General features: G+C 48.5%; 1 protein-coding gene across 8 annotated transcripts in view; it reads right to left on the reverse strand.

Moving 5' to 3' along the window:
• Window positions 1–19253, reverse strand: part of PSD2 (pleckstrin and Sec7 domain containing 2) — an 87461-nt gene that overhangs the window by 60915 nt on the left and 7293 nt on the right. The window contains exons 1-3 of one of the 8 annotated variants that reach the window (XM_074883844.1): window positions 7881–8007; window positions 5405–5495; window positions 4184–4289 (exon numbers count right to left, since the gene is read on the reverse strand). The exons of 3 other annotated variants lie outside the window; for them this stretch is intronic. The gene's annotated coding sequence lies outside the window, so the exon portion shown is untranslated. Of the gene's footprint in view, window positions 1–4183; window positions 4290–5404; window positions 5496–7880; window positions 8019–19253 lie in introns of those variants that run through there. 4 more of the 8 variants (XM_074883851.1, XM_074883850.1, XM_074883843.1 and 1 more) reach the window with 4 other exon arrangements.

Consider the following 19253-nt stretch of genomic DNA (forward strand, 5'->3'; position numbering starts at 1 on the left):
CACCAGAGCTCAGAGTGGCAAAAGAAGGCAGCTCCAAAAGTTTGGAATAAAAATCTGTTGCTCTTTTAAAACAGTCTTATGATTTGGGGGTGGGGGATAACGCCCACCCTAGTGTCCCATGTCTCACACTGCGAGGTGCCATGCCAGAGGCAGTCCTAGCTGTACATGCATCAAACACCCCTGCACTGCGCTCGGGTGCTGTGCACGTCATGGACACTGGAAAGCACCTGCAGGAGCAGGCACTGTCCCAGACAAAAGTGGTACAAGATGGGCTCCATGGCTGCGGTGGGCAGGGATGCTGCTCGGGGGCTGGCAGCTGCCCATGAGGAGCAGCCAAGAGCAAGGACTCCCCAATGGAGGGGAGGAGGAGGGGTGCAAATGAAAAGGTCACACTTTATAATAAAGCACATTTGTAAATAGTTAATAAAGGGTTAATAAATTATTAGCAGAGGCTTTCAACACCTTGCAGATAGGCACTTCTGAGCACGTCAGAAATACTGCCTTTAACACAGGATGAGCTGTGTCTTAAAACTGCTCATTACCTGCCTTAATCCATTCAAAACAACTTCAAATTAAATGGAGCCTAAAACTGAGGGCTGGACTGACAGGCAGCTGGGACGTTTTTCTGTTTTGAAAGACAGGTTGCGTGCTTTCCTCTCCTGCACTGGCTGGGCTCAAGACATCCCAGATGAGAGCAGTCGTGTGCCCCAGCTCCTGCCTGGCTGGGGGGCACAGGGAGGCTGGCAAGGCTGCGGGTTTAATGACAAGTAGGGGCAGCAGGTCTGGGAGAGAGGAGGCTTCATTTCTCAGGGTGGGAAGGAGCAGTGGCAGGTCATGACATGGGCAGCTGCAGAAAGAGTTTCTCGGTAGCAGTGGCTCTTCTGCAGGTGACCTGAGCCCCACTGCCCCCAGCTCTACCAGCACACCCTTCGGCAAGGGCTCACGGCTGTGCCTGAGAGTGGACCAGCAGAGTCAAGCTTGGGACCCTCAACCCACCCCACCCCAGCTCAGAACAGCTCAGCCCAGTGCAGCCCAGCCCAGTCCAGCGCTCCAAAGTCCAGACAGGGGGTGGCTGAGGGTGTCTCAGCCCAGCAGCTCCCACACCCCATCCCAGTTCAGGGAAACAGGCCAGGGGTCAGGGACACCCTGTTTCTGCTGCCATGTCTGTCACTGGCTCGCTGCCTGGGGCAAAGACAGCCAGCAGCACTGGGCAGAGGTCAAGGCAGCGCAGAGCCAGCCAGTCCCTCTGTGTGGCCACCCAGCAAAGGCCACTGTCAGGCCACAGCGAGGCCATGGGCCAGCAGTGCCATGCACCCATCCCACCAGCCCCTAGGAAGGACCCATCAAAGGAAATTGCTTCAGCTGCTGCAGCAAATTGCTTCTCTCTACTTCTGGGAGGAAAACCAACCCCGTGATTATTTGCTGCCTCAGTTTCCACACTTATGCAATGGAGAAAGCTGCCTCCTGGGACCTGAGGAAGAAAGAGAGCTTTAATGGTGAGAGAATACCAAGAGACCTGGATAAACAGCCTTGAAAGGACACAGGATGCCCTTTTCTCAAAAGGCAGGTTAACACTCCCAGCTGCAGGCAACCAGTTCCTGCTTCAGCAAGCTCAAGACTCCGGTGAGGGGTGGCTCGAATAGCTGCCTTTGTCTGGTGTTGCTAACTTATGAGATAAAACCTAAATACTCATTAAAGCAGCATTTGGAAGAAACCTCATCCTCAATTACAAAAATATTTCTTTTTTTCTATGAGTCTGAAGCCTTTGGGGCCTCATAATCTAATTAAATAAAGCTTTCTCACTTTCCTCTTGCCTGCTCCCCTAGCTTCTGTTGTACCAGCAAAGACAAATACATATTTTTAATTTAGCAGAATCCCCCTGCATCATGTAACTCCTTCTGGCCAGAAACCACCTCTGTTCCCCCCACGCCTGTGTCCTGCTTGGGCAGGCTGTGTCCATAGCCTGGCTGCTTTTATTCCTAGAAAGTGCCCGAAATACCAGGGTCCTAGTCCGCCTCGATCCACTTCCACGATCTGGGTACCCAGTGCCCTTTGGAGAAGCAAACATGCAAAGCCTGGCAGAGGCAGAGCGTCACCTAAGGTAAGCTCTGCGTTGGGAGCGGTGCAGATCGCATCCAAGTCTGCAAGATCCATCTGCCAGGATGTGTGGTGGGGAAACAACACTGCTTCAGGACATGCAACAGGGAGAGGCTGTGGGTGAACTGAAGAACGTGTCATCCTCTCCTTCTGTATGTGTCCAACACCAGCCAACATCAAGTGGCCATGAACAGAGTGGGCAGAGACCTCTGCAAGCGGGACTGGAGCTTGCTGTGGAGGACGCTACAGTCACCAGGTCCTGCTTTGTGTAGAGCAGCACGTAGATGTTTCTCCAAGCTGGTCTCAGACCATCCAGCTCCAGATCGGGTGCTGGAAGGAGGTAAGAAGGTACCACAGGGAACTCTCTCTCCACCTCGTGAGGCTCTTTCTCAGAACCATGTGAATTTTTTTAGAAAAATTGTTCATGGGCCAAAACTTGCAATTATAGGTCACCTAAATCTTACCTAGATTTGTGATGTGTTTGTGCTGAAACTACTGAAGAGCTGGATTTAAAAAAAAAAAAACAAAGTGAGAAAAAAAATGTCACAAGAACTGAGCTTTATGCTTTGACTTTGGAGAATGTAAGCAAAGACAGAAAACAAAAATTGAAAACAAAAATTGAAACCCTTCAGTTTGTTTTGGTTTTACAGCATTTCCCTTCAATCTTACATTTTTTTAAGGATTTAAAATAAAAAAATATTTGGGTCAAATTTGTTTTTATGTATCAAGAAAATAATAGAGAGACAACTGTCACACAGGGGAGGAGAAGCTAGAGAGGCAGCTGAGCTCACATCATTTTCTCTGGGTTTTTCAGTACAGTTGGTGAACCGTGAGCGTATCAGTCACCTGGGTCTGATGTAAGTTTTTTTGCTCGATGCTGATCTGGAGAGCTCAGAGGCACATGCTCCACCTCCCAAAAAGGGGGCAGCACAGGGATTTACTGTCCTAATGCAGACCTGCAGGTTTTGTCTTTTGAGGGGGGGTGTTGATTCTCCATCACAGAGCCACAGAAAGGCCACAGAGAGATGAGGAGCTCAGATGCATTGCCTGGAAGGGAGATACAGAATGGGAAGTGACTGCACAAGCCACCAAATCCAGCTGTGAGCCCCACAGTCCGTAAAACACTTCATCCAGAAGATCACAGAGTGGTCCTGTCCCCAGCACACTTACTGCCACACTCACTACACACTTAAACTCCAGGAGAGACCGAGGAGCTCCGCGATGCTAAGGTGTCTCAGCTGGAGAGCAGAAGATACAAAACCAGTGGAGTAGGACTTTGCCATAGTGGGGGCTTTGGGAGATGATCCTAGGAACCAAACCATGTCCCATGCTGTAGAGGAAGGCAGAAAATCCTGGGATGAATCCCATGCCCATCCTGCTTGAAAGGAAACATTGCCCCTTCCCTGAGCCCTGATGAGGTATCTCAAGGCAGCTGGCAACGACGGGGCATCCCACCAACATTACCTTTGCTGGGAGCCATTCAGGATGCCTCAGAGAAGGAGAGGACCTAGGATGAGATGGAGCAAGGCCTTCCTGAGCTGGTGGTACCACGAAGGGGACACCCTGACCAGATTGCATGGGACACCTCAGAGTGGCACGGGGAGGCTGCCTTCAGGTGTGGCCTTTTCTGGGTCCCAGTGCAAACATGACTCCTGCCTAGGACATGGGGATGCACTGTTCCTTCAGACAACCTACAGCAGACAGCCTGAACCACCTGCCAGTTCTGCCTCCTCCACAGCCACCAGCCAGGCCCTTTAAGACTGGCTCATGTACCACAGAGATGAAAAACCATGAGGGAAGGGTGTGGGGTGATGAGAAGGAGAAAGAGAAAGAAGTGGAGGACATGTAAGCAGTGGTGGTGAAGACAGGTAACAAACCATGCGCCCAGTGCCAGGCTGAAACCCAGGGCCCAGAAAAAGCATGGAAAGCACAAGAAGGGGCTCGAGCTCAGCTGCACTGTCTCTGCTCAGGCTGCCTGCAGCTCCTTATGTTCTCTGGCCCTGCCTGGTGCAAGTGAGGGAGCACTGGAGCTGCTTCAGTGACAGGAGCAGCATTTGCTCTAAAGAAGAATCACTAGTGTCCCTACCTGGGACTTGACCAGAACTAGGTGCTGCCCAGGGTCAGGAGAGCCATGTTATGGACTGCAGGGAAGGACCTCCCTGAGCATCTCAGCCACTCATCTCCTGGAGCTCCTGCAGGAAGACAAAGGGACAGCAGTGAGGATGAAGGGCGAGGTGGTTACTGTCCAGGTTGGACAAGTGCCTCTCCACCAGTGAGCCCAGCCTGCTAGCCACCTCCCCAGGGCCACAGAGGAAATGAAGGAGGGGGCCAGGGCTGACCCCATCCCTCTCACCTATGATTCCTGTACCATAACCACCACAGAGAAGCATCAAGAGCCTCATGTGCAGAAGGTACCATTCCTTTGGACCCATCTGACCACTGAGAGCCTGGATGCACTGAGCACACAGCCATGGACTCTGTCCCAGCACATTTCTGGGAAAGGCATTTCCCTGCTGAAAGGGTGAGGAGGACATCTTCACCCTCAGCAAATCTGGCAAGGAGATGTCCCCATGGCAGAGACTTTGTCAACTAGCAGAGCAAGCAGCAACTTCAAGAGATGTGGCCATTTACAGCAGCAGATCACCCACTCCAGTGACTGCTTGTATACAACCTCCAAGCGGGCTTTTCCCTCCGCTGAAATCACTCTGCCCGTAGCCAGCACTTTGGTGGCAGTAGCAACAGCTCCCTCCCAGCCCAGAGAGCATCCTTCTGGCAACGCCATCAACCTGTGCAAGTCACCAAGTCAGCAGGGCCACACACAGATGTTTGAGCTGAGCAGGACTTTCCATTTTCTTCTAGGAACAAACACCAACGCCAACTTTGGGCAGAACCACTGACACCACATAGGGCAACTCCACAGATGGAGAAGGCACTCCAGACTTCAAAGGAGACTTCACTTCAGTCCCTTTAATGTGGTGGCCTGACATACTCAGCACTGTGTGCCTCATGGCAGGCACAGCACATACAGATCATGGCATGGCCTGAAGCTTGCGGCGACAGCGGGTGGAGGGATATCTTCACTGGTGAGAAGACCCATGGAGGAAGGGGACAAAAGGCATCAGATGATGGGATGGAGGGAAGAGAAGGAATGGAGCTACAGGTTGAAGTCAAGAAGAGCAATACAGGGTATGACAGGATGGGAGATGAGCTCTGAGCAGCACCAGTGGGGAGAGTGGAAAGCCAAGACACCTGTAAAGGCTTCACACTCAGAGCTGGATGCAACTATAAAGAGAAATATGGTGGATACCTCCTGCCAGGCGCTAAGTATTCAACTCCATGAAGAGCCATGTGATGGGTCACACAATGAGGGCACCAAAGGGGGCTTCATTTCAGTTACCCTGTAGGTGAGGTCAGAAAAGTGTCCTCATCTTGCACACCACAGAAGCTGGTGTAAAACTGCCCAACTCCCTCTTGCTCTGAGTGGCTTCAGCAAAGAGCACCCTTACTCCATCCACCCAGCCTCCATGAACCAGTACTGCTTCCCATCACTGCCACCCTCCCACTGCACCTACAAACAGGACCGCACCACCTGGATACTGAATGGGCCTGGTGGTGAGAAAGAGGGGCTTGCTGGCAGAGCTCCTGAATCCTCTGCCCGACGCTGCCACTGTCACCTTGGCAAAGTCACTTGACCATGCCAAGCCTCAGTTTCCCCAGAGAATAATACAGCCATGTCTTAGGGTGGCCTGAAGAGTGATCACACACTGAGACAGGAGGAAACTCAGTATTAATTCAGAACTACTTGGCTTCCAGCCTCACAGATCCAAGGGGATCTCCAGGGAAAACTGCCCACTTCAACTACACTTGTACCTAACTTTTAGGGGGAAAGAAGAGACAAAATGAGAACCATCCATTTTGTGAATCAGCCATCTCTCAGACTTCCCCTCTGGGCTCAGCCGCCCACTTTCAGACTTTATCCATTGTTTGCTTGGACTTGTACAGGAAAAATCACGTTAAAGAAAATCCTAGCTGAATCACACACTTTGGAGTGGTTGCAATGGACAATTTGACAAGGACATGGGGATTTAGAATATTTTTAATACAAAAATATCTAATGATAATATGCTACAATCCTGGCTAAAAACATTATCTACTGGCATGGGAGGAATTTAAGCCATAATACTAGCTACTAAAACGGAGGCCTGGAACTCCATGTAAATATCACCCTGATCCAACAGCTACAAAGCTCTGTTTATCCTAGTAATTAATTCTCTCTTATGTTTAATGATACAATTAGAGAAACACTGCCATTCTGATGGGCTTGTTTCCACCAGTGCCTTTTACTATATTTACATCCTCACAATAGGCTTGGTCTTACAGAAAAGGGTGAAATTGCATTTATGGAGACAATGCCACATGCATTCCCAAAGCATTTTATAGATGTAAAGTTAGGCTCCAAATTGCACATTTATTGTGTGAGCACACAATGAGCTCAGATTAAATATTGACTAAAGCCAGCCTAACACCCAAAATAATGAAGATGAGCACAATAGTGTGATTTACTCCCAGCCGCTAGAGAAATACACATCTGTAACATATAACATGCCCTTCCCACAGATACACTCTTTGTATTCTAGCTAGCCTTAGGCAGGAAAATTTCATTCTCATAAATGATGGATTTTCTTTCCCAACTGCCAACACATTCATATCACCAGTTGCAAAGGAAACAAATATAATAACAACAACAAAAAAATGCCATTCCCCTGATACAGTGATGAGCAGGTGACTGTCTCCTTGTATCCTCAAAGTTGAGGGAGGAAAATGGAAGATAAACATGGCTAAAATCAGAGAATCCTTTCCCTTTTGTCCCCCAAGATGTGGGAGCCAGCAGAGAGGTGTGGGCATGGCAGGCATCTTTTTAGAAAGTACTCCCAGCCCTAGCTGTGCTCTGAAAACTATCTGTCCTTCTCACGCCTTCCTCCTCCCCAGACTTGTAAAAGAAATTCAGGGAGACGCAGATGCTAATACAACAATTACGATAATAACACAGCACTGAACAGGGGCAACACACACCCTTCACAGCAGCTCGACCTCTAAATCCTCTAATACAGTACTGCTTCATTCAAGATTAAAAGAAATTGTAACCTAGCACAGACAAAAAGACACAGGAGGCAAGGCAGGATCTCACTCAGCAGTGAAGCCCCACTCCAGTCCAGATGCAGTCATATCACTTCAGCTTCTCTGTACCATCTCCATGACAACCATGTAATTTGGATGCAATAACCACTGCTGAATTGATCTTTAAATGTAGCTTTGTTATAAAACATAATACTGAACGTGTCAGGCTCAGGATAAAGAAAAGTAGCCCCCTACCAATGAAGACTGTGATTTAAGAGCCCCTCTTTAAATTTCAGCTGCTGAACAGTCTTGCTATTTCAATAGTCGCATGGATGAACAGATTTTAAAATCAGTAACAGCAAACACCATTTGTGTGTGTGTGTGTGTGTGTGTGTACAGCGTGCTGTAGTATAACATCTCAAACGAGACACCACACAGAGCTGGAAAAATGTGTCAATGTATATTCAGAGAATGGGCATCTTTCCACATGCACGCGCATGCACACACACACGTATCAGGAGGTTCAGTCTTTAGCAACTGAAGCATACAGCTGATGCATCAAATAATCCTAATAAGAATCAAAACCGATATAACTAAGCAAAATAGGACAGGGGATCAATGTACCACATGACAATGAGAGCAGGGGAGCTCACATTTGCACTTACCTGAGCAACGAGCCGTTTATTTTTTGGTCCCTTCACAAACGCAGCTCCCTTTTCTCTTCAACAATCCATGCAAAATAATCTGCAGTCCCACCGACGGAGGAGTGGCCCCGTCCCTCCCACTCCACCACCTTCCTAGACCTCCACGTTATTGGCTTCCTTCTCCCTTCCCTCTTGCTCTCCCTCTCTCTTGCTGGCGATGGTTACACCTCCCAGCCTTCCCCCAAGGTGTCAAGAGACTGCTGGGGATCCAGCAAGCAGGGTGGGAGGGGACAGGGAGAGGGGGAGGAGGCAGGGAGTGATGGTGAATGGACCCAGTGAAAGGATGGAATAAAGCCCTTGCTGGCGAAGCCCCCGGAGAAGCACACGGCAGGAGCAGACCTGATGCTCAGCTGGGAGGCTCCTCTCAGGCTGCGCAGGAGCTGCCAACAATATCCCCAGGGGTTGTGGGGCTCGTCGCCCCACATGCACCTGCAAAGCATGGGGGCACAGCTCTGCTTCCTGCCAGCAAATCGTCACCCTGCAAGCTGGGACTGGCTTGAAGTTTTGGGTTGAAATCCTGCCAAATACTGTCTTTAACAACTGATGCACTTCCATACACAGACGTACAGCACTGGAAATGCTTCGAGGATCCACCCCAGTGCAGACCCTAGCACTGCAGGTTGGTTGGCTCTGTGCCTCTGGGCACTCCCACCTGCTGCAGCCCCATCTCATCACATCCCATTGCAGCACATCCCATTGCAGCACATCCCATTGCATCCCCTGTACCGCGTCCCACCCCATTCCCCCCCATCCCACCCCATCCCATCCCATCCCATCCCATCCCATCCCATCCCATCCCATCCCATCCCATCCCACCCCACCCCGTCCCATCCCACCCCATCCCACCCCATCCCATCCCATCCCATCCCATCCCATCCCATCCCATCCCATCCCATCCCATTCTACCCCACCCCGTCCCATCCCACCCCATCCCACCCCATCCCATCCCATCCCATCCCATCCCACCCCATGGCTGAAGAACCTTGCTGGCTGTCAGCAGCAGCGCTGCCCATGTGCCTGCCTGCCAAGCTTGCTCCAGAGCCACCCCCAGCACAGTGGGCTGGGTCACACACCCGCTCACTATCACTGGGACCTTCTTTGGCAAGGCTGACGCATCTCCCTCCCGACAGCTCTTGCATGTGAAGGCAACAGTTTTGCCTACAGGCTAGCACAGGCACCTGGCTCAGCGAGACAGCTGGGGATGCAGCGGGGGGGGGGGGGGAGGCATAGGGACACAACACTTTTCCTGCTTTAAGGGCCCCCTTACTTTACTTGCAGACACAGTGCTGAGGGGAAAACACTGCCTCTTGGCCATTGGATGGCTGTAATGCAACAGGGGTTTCTATGGGCGTACAGGTGAGAGGTGGTGGGTGCTCTCTGGTTCAAGCTGCCCAGCTGAAGCACAAGCCTGTGGACCCTCAGCCTGAGCCAGCCAGGGCAGTGGTCAGCTACCAGGATCCTTCCCCTGGAGTTGGCATACACCTTTGCACTGGGATCGCCCACCTCTTGGCGACCCAGGGTGCTCACCCACCTGCCTGATTGCTTCACAGGGATGTGTGATGCCTGCCCGTCATCAGCCCTGTGCCTCACAGTGCCCACCGCACCATGTGCAGGCACCACCCTCCCTTCTAACAGCTCACGGGGGACCGAGGGCTCCCTCAGCGGGATGCAGAGAGCGTAGCCCCATGCTGGACCTTTAGGCTGAGGAAGAAGTGTTTGGTGTCTGCCCCAGATGCATGTTCCAAGACAGATGATGGCTTCCTGATTCCCTGGAGAAAACCTCTCCCTAGACCTCTGTGCCTCTTGGAACACTTGTTCCAGAGGATGCACAAATCACCAACATTCCAAATTAAAATTATCTTTACAAAGTATAGCCATACATCCAAACACCAAAGCACAGCCATTAGATGAAATAATGTCCTGGAGCAGCTCAGCAGAACATGGCTGTATATTCTTCCAGAAGGGATACCCCACAGCACAGCACACGGGGTTGTTTGCCAGGGATAGTATCGGTAATGAACCATGTAATGAGCCACCCTGCAGCTCTACTCAGGAGTTATCCAACAAATGCAAGTGTGAATGAAGGTTACTGTGCTGGAGAGATACATGAAATGGATCTCATGACCACGGACAAGGGCAGTAGGCAGCCGGGCAAATCCAGGTATGGGACTGTTAAAATCCCTCAGGGTTCCTTCGTCTGAGAGACAGGATTCACCTTACGCCATCAAAAAAGTCTGTCCTGCTCCTCTCTCTGATCAGTTCTGAGGTATTTGTAACCAACCAATTATCAGGTTAGGGTGTTTTAACAAAAAAAAAAGGAAAAAAAAAAAAGGGCACGATCAATATTCATCAATTGTACTGTTCAGGTCTAAAGGCAAATAACAAAATCCAAGCCTAGGAAGTGACATTTTCCAGCATGAGAAAATGAGGTTCTAGTTTCTAAGAATATATCCACTAGTGGGGCCCCAAATATCTGGGTTATCAATCATTCTTCTTTTGGGAATGAGTGGATCAACAGCTGGATTCAGGGAGAAACTTCCCTCATCCCTTGAGCAGGGTGGTTGCTTGTCCTTATCATTTATGAGACACTCCTAACAGTGACGGACTACTAAGATTTTTCCTGGATTGCCGGTAGATTTGTGTTAGATGCCTTGCATATGTCATAACTTTTGGTTTTTTAATTAAGAAAACTAAACTATAGCAACTTTGGACATGGTTTAACTGCCTGGATGTGCACATGAACTTGCAGATGCCTTTTGCCCCCTGTCCCATGACTTCCCTGGGCAAGCGGGAGCACCCTAGGGAGAGTCCACCTTCCTTTCACACCAACACCAGGGGAGCCACGCCTCAAGCCCCAAACAAATGAAAACACACGTCTGGGAGCCTTCCAGGCAGCAAGGAACTGCAAGCACCAGAACTAAACACTGCAGACCACACAACAGGCACAAAAGTTAACCAGGTACAGTACACAGACCATGAAAACACCCCAGCTAGGCTGATGGGAGAGGCAGACACTGGAAAAAGATGGGAGGTTGTGGTCCTGAGATTGTTCATGGTCATGTACCCCCATGGGATCCACTGATAAACCTGAGCTCCAAGGCTGCTCCAAGGCTGGCTGCTCTGCAGCCCTGGCTCTGCTCCCACTTCGTGCTGAGTGGAGAAGCCAGGACCACTTACCCTACAACCCCACAGCGTTTATTGACTTCATGTGATAATTTAAGAAGTGTCTTAACTGCAGCTTAATGCCTAAGTTTGAAATGCGGCATCCCTGTTACACGTAGTTTTCCAACCATGCCCTGCTCATGGTACTTAGTGTGGCACACAAGGACACTCCCGGGTGCTGCTCAGCCTTCTCCTTAATTTTTTCTATGAAAACATCACCAATGTTCTCATGCACCGAGGAATGATTTTGCTTCCATGTCCTCCCACAGCTGGGACTCACTTTCAGTACAAGTCACTCTGATGGAGCCAGAATTAGGAGAAAGCTCTATGAGGACCTTGCATTGAGAGGTTTGGAAACGCTGGCTCACATCAGGGACACCAGAACTGGTGGGGAGATGGCTCCTCATGGCTATTCCAGGGGCTGGGAGAGAGGAGATTTGTTAGTCTCACCCTGGGTGTCTGGATGACATGCAGGAATGATGCTTTAAAAATAATCATGAGGAAAAGGGTGCGTGCAAAGAGCTCCTTTAGAGCTCTGAGGCAGAAGGGCTGCTAACAGGTTTGTAAATCTGGGAAGATGGAAAGGGAAGAGGGGACAGGAGAGTCTCTCAGAAGAGGGTCAAAGGCAAGCGTACACCTTTGTGTGTGTGGGCATGTGTGTGCGCGTGGATCAGGGCACGTGAGTGCAGCCACCTGGAGAGGCCCCACAGAGTGCAAAGCTTTGCTGGGTTGAGGCTGAAGCCTTGGACACTGAACATGAGACCCACAGCTGGCTTCCCTTCGGCAGTCACAGTGGTTCCTGCTCCACAATGGCTTGTTCTGGGGCGGCTCATGCTTGGTGTGGGGTCACAGAGCCAGTGGGGCCCCACGGTGCCATGATGGGTCAGGATATGGTGGGAGGGAGATGTTATGAAGGGGGAACTGCCAGGAGCCTCTGCTTTAACAGCCCGATGAAAACTCTTTGGCCTGAGAGGTTTGGAAAGCCCACAGGAAATGTGTCCTCCAGCAAAGAAGCTGCCACTTCTGTATAGGAAAAAGCACCTTCACCCCAGGAGAAAGCCTCCCAGCCTGTAGGTGATACTGCCTACAGCAGCTACTGCCGGATCCAGAGGCCATGGCCCACACTTGCAGCCACTCCTGCAGGAGGATGAGGAGGGGAACAAAGTGTTCTTGGAGATAAGATACAGTCAGAAAGTCCGCAGCCAGTATTTCTGCATCAAAGTGGGCTGTTGTCTGAGTTACAGGCGTACAGGGGAAGACAGCCAAGCACTGAACTACACCAAGCATCTCACACAGAGACAAACTGTCCAGCAGTTAATTAATTCATGGGGAAAATTACTCCAATCCCAATCCCAGGATTTGCGTCTAAACACCATGTCTGTTGTCAGCCCGCAATCATTGGCTGTCTTTAGGTGAGAAAGCCCAGCTACTGCAAGCATTTTCCCCTAGGAAAAAAATTTTTCCCGTAGTCTATGACCAATTCCCCTTATAACTTCCTCCCAGATACACAGTCAAGTGGAACTTGTTTAGTGGCTCCATAGCAGTCTTGTTTTCTACACCATAGTTCATTCTTTGGACTCCTCAATAACTTTCTGGGTACTAGGCCAGGACTCAGACTTGAGTACCAGCCTGGCCAGTGCCCAGCAGAGCCACTGCGATCTCCAGTACCCTCTGGAAGTCCCAAGACAACATTATGTACATCACGAATCTCCTGTGCGAGGATTAGTCACCTCTCTCACGCATGCAAAAAAAATCTTGATGTGCTCTGGAGGTTTTTGATCTCCTGCCCAATGTAGGCATTTCTGCCTGGGAAATCCCAGCCTGGAATATGGGAGACATCATTCCTGGCATTTCAGGTTTTGGCAGAAGGCAAGATTGATGCTGCTGGATGATCACTCTGTTCACTCTCTATCTTTCTGCATGGCAACTTTCAGATGAGTCACTGTCCTCCAAAACACCATCTTCCCTCTGCTTGTGGGGGTTCCTGAGTGTATGAATTTGCATTTGTCTTCTTGAGAGCCCATCGCTGACATAAAATCAGCTCCCCAAGCAGACCCAACCAGTGTCAGCATCTGACTTATCCTAATTTCACTAACTTTTAGCGTAAGAAAACTGTATTCTCAGCAACTGATCTGAGCAAACTCTGGGAGGTGCAGCAAGGAGTCTGCTGTTCTGGCTACAAGGGGTCTGCAGCATCTCTTCCATGTTTTATTATATTCCAGTGCAATGAGTCTCTGCCTCATTGCCATTCATCATCTCACCTAAACAAACGTTATCCTATTTTGTCTGACTAACTTCAGGTGCAAATACACCTTTCTCCAACATCCCGGGCACCAATATGCATGAAGTATCAACACCCTAAAAAGATTTCTCAGCCATGTCTTATGAAACTGTTCAATGTAATTTTTCTAGTCCTAGATGTGCACAAACATTTCAGTTTACCAGTTGCTATTTAATATGCTGCCTGGTTACTACTGGAGCAAGAAGCTTTCCATCATCTCTGAACCCATCAGACTGCTTTTCTCCAGGGCTATGAATCTTTGGCTGGACACTTCTTTTTTTTGCAGTATCAGAGCAGACTCTTTTACCACCTTCATCTAAAAAAACAACATGCAGCATTTATTTTCTTCCTGACATATATGCATATAAATGCACATCTTACAGTCCTTAATGCTAATAAACATAATTTTCATTGACTGCTCTTTCAAATTAGCCTTCCAGGTCTCTGCATTACATAACACTTAATTCACAGCTTTTGTTACTGAATCCCTTCTTTTTCCATTTGGGTTTTTTATTACTGTTATTATTTCTGCTTTTCTCTTCCTTAACAATGATAGATTCTTAGCTAAGAATATCTCTGATAACTGCAAAAATGTGTGCATGCTGTGGAAGAGACAGCACCTATCAAAGTTTTCTTAACCCTCATTTATAACACACATTACTTTGTCTCAGTTTTTCCTCCAATCATTTCTTGCTTGTAATTGTTCTCAGCTTAGGAAAATTGACCATTTTAAAGTGCCTTGCATAGTATTATCAATTTAGGATTACATTCTGCTCGTAACAAATGCAATTAGGTCATTTAAGCATCCATTAATTCTGAGTTCAGTAATCAATTCACCTTTATCTGTCAGATTGAGGTCTCACACAGAATTACACCAAATTCACTGCAATACTTTTGGTAACAGAAAATTACCATCCATCATTTTTAGAAACTCTAGATTTGTGTTATTGGCAGCAGCACGAGTCCTTCAGCATCTATCCCTGAGGCTGAAAAGCTGTTCTGGGAACATGGACTTCATTACGAAGCTGTTTAGGGAGACTATTTGTCCAGACCCCTAGTTCAGTCTGGTAGTCTGCAGGGATACATCTGTGCTGGGGCAGATCAATTTGAACCTGAATGGAAGAGCAGCCCTTGGCTGCATATTAAGACAAGCATGTGGACAGCGTCCCAGGAAAGGCTGACGATTTGAAGGCAAACAGGCTACAGCAAATCCTCTCCCCTTACCCAAGGGAAAGCAACTCCCAGAGGTGCCCACAGCTGCACTGTTGTTGTCTGGGCGTATCCCTAAGATGCTGCTTCACCCAGGGAGGCAAAGCTATGCTGCATCTCCAGTGAGCCCTGCACAGCTGCACCTCCCCAGCTCACCAGGATCTCCAGTGTGGTCTCCACCAGCTGGATGGGGGATGTGACAGGCAGAGCATGGCTTTCTCCCGATTTCTATATGCAGACTCTGCATCCTGCCTCAGGGATGAAACAGTCCCCCTGAGCAGGCAGTCTACCCAGAGACAGACACACTCCAACTGGATCATCTGAACTTGCTGTGAGCTGCCCAGGACTCAGCGCAGACTGCTGGGCATCCGTGACCACGATGCAGGGAAGAGGCTGGGGAGAGGCAGCTGCAAAGAGAAGTAATTTATGTATCCTCACATCAGTCAGGTTGTGTAGGGTCCTGACATCTCTGGGAGGTTTTCTCTTGCCAAACTGCAGCAATTCCATCTCACCCTGCCTGGGCCCTTGCTCCTTTTGAGATGTCTCCCATGCTGGGCTGACAGCCCTGGATGCAGCATGGCAACAGAAACTTGAAGAGGGTTTTGCCCAGAGCTTATACTTGTTTGGGACTCAGACACAGTCTGAAGTTGGATGGAGGGCATGAGGAGTAACTTTGCTGCCTGTGGCAGGTTCTGGAGCACTGACATGAAGAGGCAGAGAACAGAAGGAGAATTTGCTGTTACCTGGGACAATCCAAGACACAGAAAGAGAGGATGGTTCAGTGGTGGGAAGAGAGCCCTGGGCCTGGCTCTTCCAGGTCAAGAACTGCTCAACCTGTAGGATTAGGTATAGTGACCAAAGATGGTCAAAAACTCTGTCCAAGACTGCCATGTACCAGGGGAGCATTGCCTCTCTAACTGTAGATGTTGGACCAGTCATCTACCCTTACCTTTAAGGCACACTGTCAGTCTGGATCCAACCTAGAGGTCACAGCCAGGTGCTCTGGCTCTGATTTTTCAAAGACTTGGGATAGGGGGAGGGGGATTAAAGACAAATTTTGGAATGATAAACCTCATTTACATTATATTGTCTATGAATGTAAGTTTTCAGATGATGAAAAGGGACATTTAAATGATCTGATGTTTCATTGAAGCTCAAGAGTTAGGGCTTGGCTGGGAGATACGGGGAACAGAAGCACAGACGACATGGGGCTCCCATACCTGGGAAGGTGTTGGGTTGCAGTGAAGTAATTAGCAATGATGAAGCTTGCATCTACATGAACCTCTGAGAGGAGGATCCCAGCATCTCCTCTGCTCTGAGTGTTCCTGGGTTGCTAATGTGGATTCAAGGAGAGGGACATTTTGGGATGCTGATGGAGAGATGACACAGATGCCAATGAATTACCATTAGCTATGCGTGCCCTTAGGACTATGGTAGCTGTAGCATTTAATTTTGTTGAAATGACCACTGGCACTGGGACAGGGAGCACGAAACTGCATGGCTGAAGCCGTTACAGACACCTAACATCACTACAGCTAATGGCACTGGAACAAATTATTCAGTGGCTGGACTGAGAGACTAAACCAAAACTATTTCTGATAAAGGAATTAGTTACAGCCCAATGTTCCATCTCTTGAGCTAGGAGTTAGGGGAAGATAGCGATCTTCTGCAAGCAGGGAGATGAAAAGCAGCTAAACAATTTAGGAAAAAATCAATTTCAGTGAATTATCAGAACAAGACCATTCGCAATGAGGAACTACAACTGTAACCTTTATGACGTGATTTTTCCCTCTGTGAAACTCCCACAGGAAGCTCTGAACTGGTTGAGCTGACAAAATATATTTCATATGCAAAGAAACTATTTTTTTTTCATTCATTTCACTTCCAGATATTTTGCTTACATTCTAGCAGAGCTGAATTTCTGTGAGGCATCAGGAAAGGCCAATTCACTATATGGGGATGGGGAAGGAAGCTGAGATAGATCTGGAAAGGCTGTTACCGTCCCTCATGCATTAACACATCTGCTGTTGCCATCACTGATGGCATCAAGGGCACTGCCATGATCAAGCTTCCTTTCTCTATCCTTCCAGCCATTTATAGATAATCTCACCAGGCTCATGTTTTTCAAAAATTTCAATCACAGGACATGTTCCCATAGAGCTGGCATCCTTGGGGCTACTCCACACCATGAGCACGTGTCTGTAGCACAGAGGATGGGAACCATGTTTTCAATGGAAGAGTTTATCATTCCCCGGCCACAGGTCGGTATGGGACTAAGATGCAGTTAAGTAGTTCCCCAGCTTGCACTACCTTTTAACTCATTTCCATTTCCTAAACCACTGCTGACGTCTGTCTAAATCATTATCTCCACAACCACACTGAGCATTAGCTTTTGCAGAGTATCGCGCAGAAGATTTGGAGCTTTTGAAAGGATGCTGAGCTTAAGAAACTGCCACTCCAAACAGCTCTGGGTGCTTGTTGCATTTCACCGTCTGTTTTTGCCAATGCACACGCAAACACGTGCAAACACACACCCTACATGCACGCACACTCTCTTTCATGGGAGTTGCCTAAGTGAATACTTGCTGTCAAATCTTCCAAGCCACAGAACATTTTCAATCAGTCAGATAATTCAATCATTCATTTTAGACCTGCTCTGCGCAGCTGTCATTTTCAAGGATCAAAGCTTCTCTGTGAAAAAAACACTCAGGCTGGGGGTTCATTCAGGCATCACTGTTTCAAAGTGCTGGGCAGGGAGTGGAGGTTGTGCAGACGAAAAGAACTAACGGGATGGATTAAATGAACTTATTATAAATACTTCTGAAGCTACCAGCCAACCATCCTCAGCAGAGAACAATGGCATGGCACAAGGGCAACTCAGGCATCTGAAGGATTTGTAAGGTATTTGCAAATCTCTTAAATTAGAGTGGGGAGAAGCAGGGACTGGGGGTGGTGTCAGATGAAGTTTCCTGACTGAGAAGCTCAAAGCCACCGTATGGGATCTGGATATCTGGTTCTCATTAAAATTAATGGAAATTGGGTGCCCAGACCTACAGGCAGCTTTCAAAAGCTTCATCTCCATTTATAATTAATGATCCCAACAGAGTGACTAAATATTTATACAATAGGTTATGTTATATGCAAAATAGAAGAGGTGCTTATTGATAGATCAGGGACCAAAAGAAGGAGAATCTGATAGGGTGTCAGCTTCAATCTGCATTGTCCCTTGTTTAAAGCTCTTCTACTTGAAAAACTCTGGCAGTTCCCATTAGATGAGTAGCTGGGGTGGTAGCTCCAGCAATGATGATGTTCTCAGGGTACAATACAGCAAACTAAAATGGCAGCTTTACAGCCTTCCTGGGTTCTTCTCCTCTCCCTCCCCACAGCTCTGACTTCCTTCACCAACTCACTTCACCTCCGCAAATCTCAATTTCCAGTATGAAAAACACACAGTGTCACTGCAGGAGGAGCTTAACCCATGAACACTCCTCTGCCTTGGTCAAAGAAGCCACATATGGCAGATGCCAAGTAAAGGACTGACACTAATTTGCCTCCAGGCATTAGCAAAGCTGTGGCTGGATCTGTACCACTACATTTGCTCCGTAGCGATGGAGTGATTCAGTGTACAAAGCTGGTGGATTGAACCCTGAGAGTGTCTGAGGGGTCTACGATCTGGGGGTGAAAGCTTGGCACTCCTGCAAGGGAAGTCCAAAGCAACCACATCCTGTCACGGTTTGTCTGTCCCCCAGGAGAAACTCTTCCTAGGCTGGGCCATGTCTTAAACCCTGCCCCAGCTGATCCACTGAGAGGGTGTCCATGGAAGCTTGGGCCTTGTGTACCAGATAGCCTTAGGTCCCCACCCAGAAGAGCTCCTGAGCTTGGATGAAGACAGCCACTTGGGGTGGGCTTGATGATCTCAGTGCTTTACAGTGCTTTAATGGAGGAGATTCAACTCCTCCAACCTTTGAAAATTTGCCTTTTAATTTTTTTTTCTTCCATGTCTCATCCAAAGCCTCCAGATGGAGAAGCTTTGTTGACTCAAGGAATATGAAGACATCTCAAAGTTTGTCAAGCCCAGATGGACGTACTGAGTGGTACCTCAGAGCTCATCTGGGATTCCTCTGTAGGTCACAAACTTCTAGGATGCAAGTTGTAGCTCCAGCTTCACTGAAAGAACACAAAGCTCAGCCAAAGAAAAGAGTCTGGTCCTGTGTCTGCAGTCAAATACCCTCTGTTATAAAGGCATGCCTTATCCTTCTAGCCTCTAGCTTCTAGTCAGCTTGCTCTTCTTCTCTACTACACTAGAAATCATCAGTAGCTAACGTTAGTTTTCCATGTGACCTTGGATGCATTGCACAGATCTTTCTTTGGTTCTCCTGACCATCCTGACCATATTTCACAGCACAACATGGGCTATGGTTAGTGTCAAGGCTGGCTTAGCACAGGTACACAAAGCTGTATACAGCCACTCAAAAGATGAAACTAAACATGAAACTACAGCCACAGCACTGGAACCTCACAGCCCATTGGGCAGTGCAAAGGGGAGAGAGGCATTGTTCCTCTCTAACATCATGGCCAGTCTGCTTCGCATGGGACGTTTTCTGTTCTATGGCTTTGTTCCCAATTAAAACAATTGTCTTTGCAAGATAAAAATTCAAATTCAAGGCTTAGAGCTGTTGTCC

This window comes from Strix uralensis, chromosome 14, assembly GCF_047716275.1.
Source record: "Strix uralensis isolate ZFMK-TIS-50842 chromosome 14, bStrUra1, whole genome shotgun sequence".
NCBI classification, from domain to species: Eukaryota; Metazoa; Chordata; class Aves; order Strigiformes; family Strigidae; genus Strix; species Strix uralensis.